The sequence below is a fragment of the Mus pahari genome, chromosome 14, assembly GCF_900095145.1.
Source record: "Mus pahari chromosome 14, PAHARI_EIJ_v1.1, whole genome shotgun sequence".
NCBI lineage: Eukaryota > Metazoa > Chordata > Mammalia > Rodentia > Muridae > Mus > Mus pahari.
In genome coordinates, this window is record NC_034603.1 from 64,681,456 (window position 1) to 64,691,894 (window position 10,439).

Below are 10,439 nucleotides of genomic sequence, written 5' to 3' on the forward strand. Positions count from 1 at the left end.
CGCCACCATGCCCAGCTTCCTCTTTTTGTTTTTTGTATATGAGTACACTGTAGCTGTACTGATGGTTGTGAGCCACCATGTGGCTGCTGGGAATGAAGGTTGCTGGCTCCGGTCAGCCCCACTCGCTCCATCCTAAAGATTTATTATTATATTTAAGTGTACTATAGCTGGGAAGTCAGATCTCATTATGGATGGTTGGTTGTGAGCCACCATGTGGTTGCTGGGATTTGAACTTGGACCTTCGGAGGACGCAGTCAGTGTTCTTAACCACTGAGCCATCTCTCCAGCCCACAACTCCCTCTTTAAAGATCTGTTCTAGCACTTCTAAGAACAATCTTCACAGGGCTGAGAGTGTAGATCTGGTGCCTCTTTAACATGCATGAAGCCTTGGGTCCTATCCCCAGCACTAACATGAGACATGGTTATAAGTATAACTCAAGTCCTGGGACTCATGAGGCAAACCCAACTCAGAATTTCAATGTCAATCACAACTACATTGTAAAATTTTAAAGGAGCCTTTGATGATGAGTTCGCCACCACTGACACACCAGAAGAGAGCATCGAAAAGGGCATCAGGTCCTAGCCCAGATGGTTGTGAGCCACCATGTGGTTGCTGGGAATTGAACTCAGGACCTGTGGAATTGAAGCCAGTGCTCTTAACTCCTGGGTCATCTCTCCAGTCCCATAAAAGTAACTTTTTAATCTCCTATATTAAGGCTCACTGCCTCTGTCTGCTAACCTAGGCCTAGCCCTGGAGTTCCTAGCCTTCATATACTCTTATCTAGTCCTAGAATGCGTTCAGGCTCTGAGAGGTAGTGCTGAAGAAGAACACTCTTTCTAATTCTTTCTGAACTCTGGCTGGCTGGTCAACTCTCTGTTCTGGTTCAAAACTCCTCTTCATGCCAACTGACTCAATCCAGCTTCTCTTGGTATCTCTGACTTTTTGCTCTGCTTGGTCTCAAACTATCTGTGGCAATCTATTCTAACCTTCTGGCTCATAAAGCACCTTCCCTCTCCTAGTTAGAGTTGGGCGTATCCTATTCTGCCAAATCTTCCTGATTCGTCACTTTGCCTGCCACCCAATTGGACATCACTTTCAAACATGGATGTTTCCTTCTACAAACTAACTTTACCTTGTTTGTGATTAAAGGTGTGTACTAAGGGACTGTTTTATACTCCAGCCAGAGAAATTAAAAGTGTGTGCTAGAGGTGAGCCACACCAGAACTAGAAACAGGTTTTTTTCTGTAAATAACACCATCTCAGAGTTCACAGTGTGATCAAATATCTTGCAACACTACATGGTGTGTTCAAAGCCAACCTTGGCTACACAAGACCCAAATTTTAAAAAGGGAAAAAAAAAAAAAAGAATAATCCTCACTGTAGATATCCCTCTATTCATCTGTCTGTCTCTGTCTGTCTCTTCTTTAATACTATTATTCTGTTGCCTATTAGGCCATAATAATCTACTGGTATTTGGAGTTTTACCCAATACCAGTACTTCATAACTCCATCCCCAAATTAGGTCTTAATTAATTAGGCATAATTTAATCTTCCCTGTCTTTCTCTACCCCCACCATTTCACAAGATGCCATGTCTGATACACTGAGATGCCAAGAGGAACCTGGCTAGGCTTTCCTGGATTTTTCTCACCAATTCATTAGCATTAGATAAGCAAGTTTAAAAACAAAAAGAAGAAAGTTCAGAGAGCTTCCAGACAGAGAAAACCCAAGAGAAAGATAAGCTTTTCCCCCCTATTCTGTTTTTGCTTGTTTTAAGGATCTCACTAGGTAACCAGACTGGCTTTGAATTCGCAGAAATCTACCTGCCTCTGCCTCCTAAGCACTGGGATTACAGGCTTCTCCCACCATGCATGCTACTATATACAGAGCCACCTGTATCCTTATAATAAACCAGAAAGAACTCCCTGACATCTGTGAGTTGCTAACAGTCATCAAAACTGAAGAAGCTGCTGTGAGGACCTGGAGGAGTTGGGAGATTAAAAGCACAGGTAAAGCTGGGCGTGGTGGCGCACGCCTTTAATCCCAGCACTTGGGAGGCAGAGGCTGCTCACTGAGCTGAGAACACCTTATATTCCCATTTAGGGTTTTTTTGGTTTGTTTGTTTGTTTTTAAATAATTATTTTATGTATGTGACTACGCTGTCACTCTCTTCAGAACCACCAGAAGAGGGCATCAGATCCCATTACAGATGGTTGTGAGCCACCGTGTGGTTGCTGGGAATTGAACTCAGGACCTCTGGAAGCGCAGTCAGTGCTCTTACTGGCTCCTATATTCCCATTTTAATGAAGTCTTGTGAGGCCCTAAGAAATGTTTCAGGAGTGAGAAGCACGCGCTGTTCAACCAGGGCCCGGCTCGGTCAGTCCTCGGCACCAACACGCTAGCTATTCACAATCTGTAACTACTCCAGTTCCAGGGGACACGATTCCTTCTCTGGACTCTATGGGGATCAGACACCCATATGATATACAAAAATGCATGCATGCATATATATATACACATACATACATACATGCATTCACACAGGCAAGAGCCCCTATGAAAGCTTTGTAATCACCCTACCAGATATATTCCAGGCCAGAAAGATTTTTTTTTCTCTCTCTTTTTTGTGCTCTTGAGGTTAACATAAGGCTTTACACATCAAGCTGGGCCTGGTAGCTCACACCTTTAATCCATCACTCAGAGGCAGAGAGAGATCTCTGCAAATCTGAGACCAGACACACCAAGTTCTATGACAGTCAGGGCTACATAAAGAAAATCTGTCTTGAAAACAAAGTGAAACAAAATTTATTCTTATTTTATCTGTATGGGTATTTCGCCTGTACTACATATATGCTGGGTGCTTGAAGAATCCAGAAGAGGGCATTTGATTCCCTACAACTAGTGTTACCACCAGCTGTGAGGCAGCGTGTTTGTGGGATCAACTCTTTAGCACATGCAGTATACAAAAATACATACATATATTTACTCATACAAATATACATAACTACATATATTCACTCATTCATAATAAACAGACACATGGATACGTATGTGTATGACTATTTTGACTGGATGGTGCCACCAGAGGTTAAAAAAAAAGAAGGGCATTGATTGGATCCTCTGGAACTGGAGTTATAGATAGTTGTGAACCAACATATGAGTTGTCTTCTCCAAGAACAAGTGTTCTTAACCACTGAGCCATCTTTCAACCATAAGCCATCTCTCTACTCCCAAAAAGTAAATAAATCTTTAAAGTAAATCTTCTAAGTAGACACAACTATACACAAAGTATAAACACATTTTTATATTATTTTCTCATTTCACTGAGACAAGATCATACTCTTTATATGGTGCCCAGAAAGGCTTCAAATTCTCAATCCTTCTGCCTCAGCAACCTGAGTGTCAGGATTTCAATGGGCCACAATGTTTGTCTTACAAACTTATTTTAAACTTTACTGAAAAGTGTTTTAAAGGTCAGTTAGGCATGATACATGCCTACACACCCAGAATTCTAGAGGCTGAGTTCTAGAGAAGCTGAGTTAGAGGCTAGCCTAGGCTACACAGTAAGATCTTGTCTAAAAGCACTTGGAAAAATTCATATTTAACATGGAAGAAAAAGGCTAAGTGCTTGACAGTGCTAACCTAGAACACATGGTCATGTGTGTATAGGAACAGAAAAATGCAATCAGACACAAGTTACTATTTCATACTATTTCTACACCTCTAAGATTAAAATAATATCATAATGTACTCAATTGTTTAAAAATTAAATAAATGATATAGCTGGGCATGGTGGTGCACACCTTAATCCCAGCACTTGGGAGGCAGAGGCAGGCGGATCTCTGTGAGGTGAGTTCAGCCTCGTCGACAGCAACTTGTAGGACAGCCAGGACTACATAGTGAGACCCTATCTCAAAAAAATAAACAACAAAAACACCAGAAAATTAAATGTTTATTACACTTTATATAAGCACTTAACACAGTGTTGATTATAACTACTAAAAAATGTTCTGAGGGCTAGAGAGTCTGAGGCAAGAAGACTCTCACTCTAAAGCCAGCCTTAATTTTGTAGTGAGAAGATCTGAAAAAAGGAATAAGGGAGAGAGAAGCAGAGACAGAAAGAGACAGAGAAATACTCCTTGGTATTTATAAAAAATAAAATAAAATAAAATAAAATAAAATAAAATAAAATAAAAAGGACTTTAAAACCTTAAGTTCAAACAAAAACCTGAATGTGAATGTTGACAGCAGCTTGACACATAACTGCTAAAATTTGGAAGCAAGCAAAACATAGTGGTAAGTGAATAAATTGTAGCCTATGCAAAAAAGCAGACTTTTTTTGTTTGAGACAGGATCTCACTATGCAGCCCTGGCTAGCCTGTGCCGTGTAGAACATACTGGCACAACTCACAGAAATCCATCTACCTCTGCCTCTGCCTTTCAAGAGCTTGTGCCACCACACCCGACTGGAATATTATTCAAAAGGAAACAAGTTATTAAACCACAAAAAGGCATGGAAAAAAAAATCCCAATGTATACTATTACAGCAAAAAGAGCCAATTGGGAAAACTGTATACTGCATGATTCCAATTGTTATTTTAGAAAAGACAAAAGTATGGGCACTGGGCTAGAAATGGCTCACCAGTTAGGCACACATACTGCTCACCCAGAGAACAATTCCCAACAATCACTTGTAACCAAGGGTATCTAATGATATCCCAAATCCTTGGCCACTGTGAGCATTTACAATCATATGCACAAAGAGAGAGGTATATATTTATATTTAAAAATACTGGTAATCAAACAACCTATAGACACAGTAGTAGTAAGATTAGTGGCTATCAGGAGATAGATGGGGAGGAATGGACAGGTAGAGTAGAGATGGTTTTTAGGGGGGAAAGCAGTTCCATCTGGTTCGACAATGGTGGATGCTTGTCATCATTCATTTGTCAAAACCCACACACGGAACACCAAGACTGAAGCATAAACAGACGTTAGATGACAATGTTTCAGAGGAAATTCATCAACTGGAACCACTAATTGCACTCTGGTACAGCATACTGACATTAGAAGAAGCTGTTGAGTGCACAGGAACAGGGATTATATGGGCACTCTGTATTTTCTTCTCAATTCTGCTGTTAACCTAAAATAGCTCTGAAAGTAAAGATATAAGTGAGATAAGGTAGCCATCTAACTTAGAACACAGGTCCTCACGGTAGTCTGGAGTGTCAGTCACACATAACTTTATCCATTCCTCAAAAGAGCAATGGGACAAAGAGAATTATATTGCCATTCTCCAAACTCACTATATTCAGAAAAAATAAACCACAGACAAAAGTAAACAAAAAAAAAAAAAAAAGGAAAAGGAGGAGCACTTCATACTTCATACTCATGAAAGGTAAAGAGCTGGGCATGGTGGCGCACGCCTTTAATCCGAGCACTTGGGAGGCAGAGGCAGGCAGATTTCTGAGTTCGAGGCCAACCTGGTCTACGAAATGAGTTCCAGGACAGCCAGGGCTACACAGAGAAACCCTGTCTCGAAAAAAATAAAAAAGAGGGGGGGGGGCAGTGGTGGTGTACGCCTTTAATCCCACCATTTTAGAGGCAGAGGCAGGTGGATCTCTGAATGTGAGGCCAGACTGGACTACACAGAGAAAACCTGTCTCAAAAAGTAAAAAGATGAAGTAGGAGGTTGTTACGTGTTAAAGGCCAGTCTTGACTGTATAGTGTGTCCCCTTCACAAAAACCAAAATGAAACAAAACAAAACCTCTCTGAAAGTAAGGAGGGCAAGGCATAACTGAGTGTGAGGGAGTGCGTGAGGAGGGGTCCAGCCCTGGTAGTCATGGGCCCAACCTCTCCACACAAAGCCGTCTAAAATTCTACCAAAAGGAGCTGACTGAAAAATTCTGAATATTTCAGTATTTATGCAGTAGGAATGAAATTTAGGGGCTTGCACATGTTACACAAGTATTCTACCACTGAACTACACACCAACCACAAATATTTTCTCTCTCTTTTTTTTTTTTTTTTGGTTTTTTCAAGACAGGGTTTCTCTGTGTAGCCCTGGCTGTCCTGGAACTCACCCTGTAGACCAGGCTGGCCTCGAACTCAGAAATCCTCCTGCCTCCGCCTCCCAAGTGCTAGGATCAAAGGCGTGTGCCACCACGTCCAGCAATATTTTCTTTTTTTAAGCATCATTTTCTAGGGGCGGCACACCACAACACACTAATTCTGTCACCTTCCACCATGTGGGTTCACAAGATTCAACAGAGGCTGGGAGGGTAGCATAGTGTCACTTATCCTTCTCAGTCTTCCCATTATGAGGGCTACACAATATTTGAGAATAATGACATTAAGTCAACTTCAAAGAAGGTAACTAGTGTATTTATCTATCTATATATGATAGAATATACATTACTAAGAGTTAGACAATGGCTTACAATCAAGTGAAGGTTTAACAATTTGCTCTGATGATGTATTTGGCAATACCCTTTTATTACATTAAATATATGCACACTTCCATAAGCATACATTCAAATACACAACTGTACTTAAAGAACAGTGTAATTTAGGTCAAGCTTAGACAGACAGGCCAAGGTGATGCTGGTAAATCTGGAACTATGCACTAGAGCTTTGAATAGACATACTTCACCGGGGAAATCCTTTCCCACACACTAACACTGCAAGCAGATTATCTGAAGGATACGCTCAGACAAAAACCAGCACAAAACTTTCCAAAGATCCTTTTCTACGTGGCTTTACTCAATCTGTCTATTAATGATAAATTAAAAGACTGGTTACCTGTCAGGACCTGAGTTCAGGCACTCAAGAGTTTCGTATTTTTCTTGCAGACGCTGATGACAACACTAACCCTGCCCTGTATAGGGAGGTACACTCCTTGCACTGGCTTAAGTGCTAGAATTTCACCAACCCTTGAAGTGTAGAACAGTAAAAAAAGAGTTTTCAGCCATTTTTGCTGAGTAAGATCTCAGTTGTTTTAAATTAACCATGCTTAAAATACAGTGCCTTAGAGTCTATCGGTTTCTCAGGGTTAACGCACATATCACAAGATGACCTCACCTATTAAAAACTTACATTGCAGCAACTTCATGGTTTCCAGTATTTTTCTACTTGGTTTTACTTTTAAGCATCAAACGTTAGTGGCTCCTAATATCTGAATGATTTCTCTCTATATATATATCTCTCTCTCCCTCCCCCTCCCCCACCTCTCTGTCTGTCTGTCTGTCTCTGTCTCACTATGTACTCCTGGTACTCCTAACTGGACTGGAACTGACTATATAGAACCAGTTTGTCGGGAACTCATACAAGACACACCTTCCTCTGCTTCTACAGAGCAGGGACTAAAGGTACAGGACACCATGCATGGCTGAATCAGTCTTACAGAAAGTAATCAATCGTAAGTATTAATCGGTACTTGATGTGATTAGTTAGGTTAAAATGGTCCCTATAACCAAAAAATAGCTCTGGAAAGAGCTGGATCAAATTTATAACTATTTGTCTTGTGTATGTATGGGTATGTGTGTGTTTGTGTGTGTACAGAGGCTTAATCTATCACTGATCCTTATGCACTTTAAAATATCAAATCACCCAGGCAGTGGTGGCACACACCTTTAGTCCCTGCACTTGGGAGGCAGAGGCAGGCGGATTTCTGAGTTCGAGGCCAGCCTGGTCTACAGAGTGAATTCTAGGACAGCCAGGGCTACATAGAGAAACCCTGTCTCCGGGCAGGGGGTGGGGGTGGGGGAATCAAATCAATAAAATTACCACTTTGTAAACTACATTCTTATATCAAATGAGCTCAGGCATGACTCTGGGTGTCTCTTGACACTACAGGACAAAAGGATTGAGAAACGTGCTTTAGCACGTTTAGATCTGAAGGAAAACTCTGTTGTTTCTGTTTTTCCAAGTCAGGGTTTCTCTGTATAGCCCTAGCTGTCCTGGAACTCACTCTGTAGACCAGGCTGGCCTCAAACTCTGAGATTCACCTGCCTCTGCCTGCCAAGCACTGGGAGTAAAGGCGTGCGCCACCACCGCCAGGTGGAAAAGATTTTAAGTATCTTAAAGCAGCAATGTTTTATCAGAGTCTCTCTACAGATCCTACGCCTTGAGCAGGAATTGCCCTGCTGCTTGCAAGGTGAGAGCACTGTCAGGCTACTCCAGTGCAGGTCACTGCCATCTTAGCCACTCAGATACACACACACCAAACCCGATGAACCCTCTGCTCCTTTCCTCCAGTTTGGTAGGGAACTGTTTGGGTTTTTTTTTTTTTGGTTTTGTTTGTTTGTTTGTTTAGATTTATTTGTTTTATGTACATGAGTACACTGTTTCTGTCTTTAGAGACACCAGAAGAGGGCATCAGATTCCATTAAAGATGGTTGTGAGTCACCACACAGATGTTGGGAATTGAACTCAGGACTTCTAGAAGAACAGACAGTGTCCTTAACCACCTTCTCAGCCTCTTGCTGTTTGGGGGGATTTTTTTGTACCTTTTTAGTAGATATTTTCTTCTTTTTTTTTTTTTTTTCGAGATAGGGTTTCTCTGTGTAGCCCTGACAGTCCTGGAACTCACTTTGTAGACCAGGTTGGCCTCAAACTCAGAAATCCGCCTGCCTCTGCTTCCCAAGTGCTGGGATTAAAGGTGTGCACCACCACCACCTGGCTTAGTAGATGTTTTCTTTATTTACATTTCAAATGTTATCCCCTTTCCTGGTTTCCACTCTGAAAACTCCCGTCCCCTCTCCCCTCCCCCTGCTCACCAACCCACCCACTCCCACTTCCTGGCCCTGGCATTCCCCTATACTGGGGCATAGAACCTACACAGGCCCAAGGGCCTCTCCGCCCATTGATGACTACCTAGGCCATCCTCTGCTACATATGCAGCTAGAGCCACCAGCCCCACCATGTGTTTTCTTTGGTTGATGGTTTAGTCCCAGGAGCTCTGGGGTACTGGTTAGTTCGTATTGTTGTTCCTCCTGTGCTAGCTCTTGGTTTTTAAGTAAGCTACTAAAGGGTACATGTTTATTTTACTAGATTTGCCTATCTATACTGGATGGCTCATTAACAGTTAAAACCCTACAGTGACAGGGCTGGAGAGAAGGCTCATTGGTTAAGAGCAATGGCTGCTTTTCAGAGGAACAGGGTTCAATTCCCAGCACCTACATGGCAGCTCCCATCTGTCTGTAACTCCAGTTCCAGAGATCAGACACCCTCACACAGACATATGCAGGGAAAGCACCAGTGCACACAGAATTAGAGAGAAAGAATGATGATTCTGGGAGTTTCTATCTTCCATAGCACAAAGCACATGGGCTAACTAAATAAGGAAATAATTAATGGCAATGTTCTTTTCTTTAAACAAAAAATATTGAGATGTTCTTTAACTGAAAGCTAGTCTCCATGGAACTATCTCAAGTATTTCCACTTTTCCTCAGAAGTGAAGAAATTGATCATCCTTTCATTTACCAAGCAATCTTTCAAAAGTCCACACTCATTCAAGTCTATCTGAAGAATTTGTTTTTCTAAAGTTAAAATGTAGCACACAGTTCTACTTCACAAACTAGTGAGCATAAGCTAACTGTAGCAACAGTATGGGCAACCACTATTACCTCATCTTTCTACTTTAAGATGTCTTAAGAAAAAGTCATGATGGGCTGGAGAGATGGCTCAGCAGTTAAGAGCACCGACTACTCTTCCAGAGATTTATGTGTTCAATTCCCAGCAACCACATGGTGGTTCACCACGATCTGTAATGGGATCTGATGTCCTCTTCTGGTGTGTCTGAAGACAGCTACAGTGTACTCATATACATAATAAATCTTTAAAAAAAAAAAAGTCATAACACAAATGCTAGACCTTAAAAGAAACCTGTATGCTTCATTTCAACATAATGTAAAGCAGAAGAATAAAAAATAGAAACTAAGAAAAATACTGGTAATTTTATCTATGTCAAATGAGATTTTCTACAATTAACCAATAAAATATTCTGACAAGGAATGGCAAGGTAAACACAAAAGAAAAAGAAGTTCTGAACCTCAAAACTATTCCAACCTTCCCAAAACTACACTTCTACACTAGTTCTCATTTAAAGATGCTAATAGGGCTCCCACAAAAAATACATCATGACTCTTTTAATATCCTCATGACTAACACCATCATCCAACTTCTAACCTTAAACACTTGGGCTCATCAAGTATTTTTCCCAATTATAAGCAAGACTTACTATCTCAAGGTTCAAGGTGGTGAGATCTTTTTAAAAAGAATACAGGCAGGCAGTGGTAGCCCATGCTTTAATCCCAGCACTCGGGAGGCAGAGGCAGGCGGATTTCTGAGTTCCAGGCCAGCCTGGTCTACAGAGTGAGTTCCAGGACAGCCAGAGCTACACAGAGAAACCCTGTCTTGAAAAAACAAAAAACAAAAA

At 41.3% G+C, this 10,439-nt stretch overlaps 1 protein-coding gene across 1 annotated transcript in view; it reads right to left on the reverse strand.

Moving 5' to 3' along the window:
- Npepps (aminopeptidase puromycin sensitive) overlaps positions 1-10,439 on the reverse strand; it is a 79,482-nt gene that overhangs the window by 54,646 nt on the left and 14,397 nt on the right. The window lies entirely within an intron of this gene.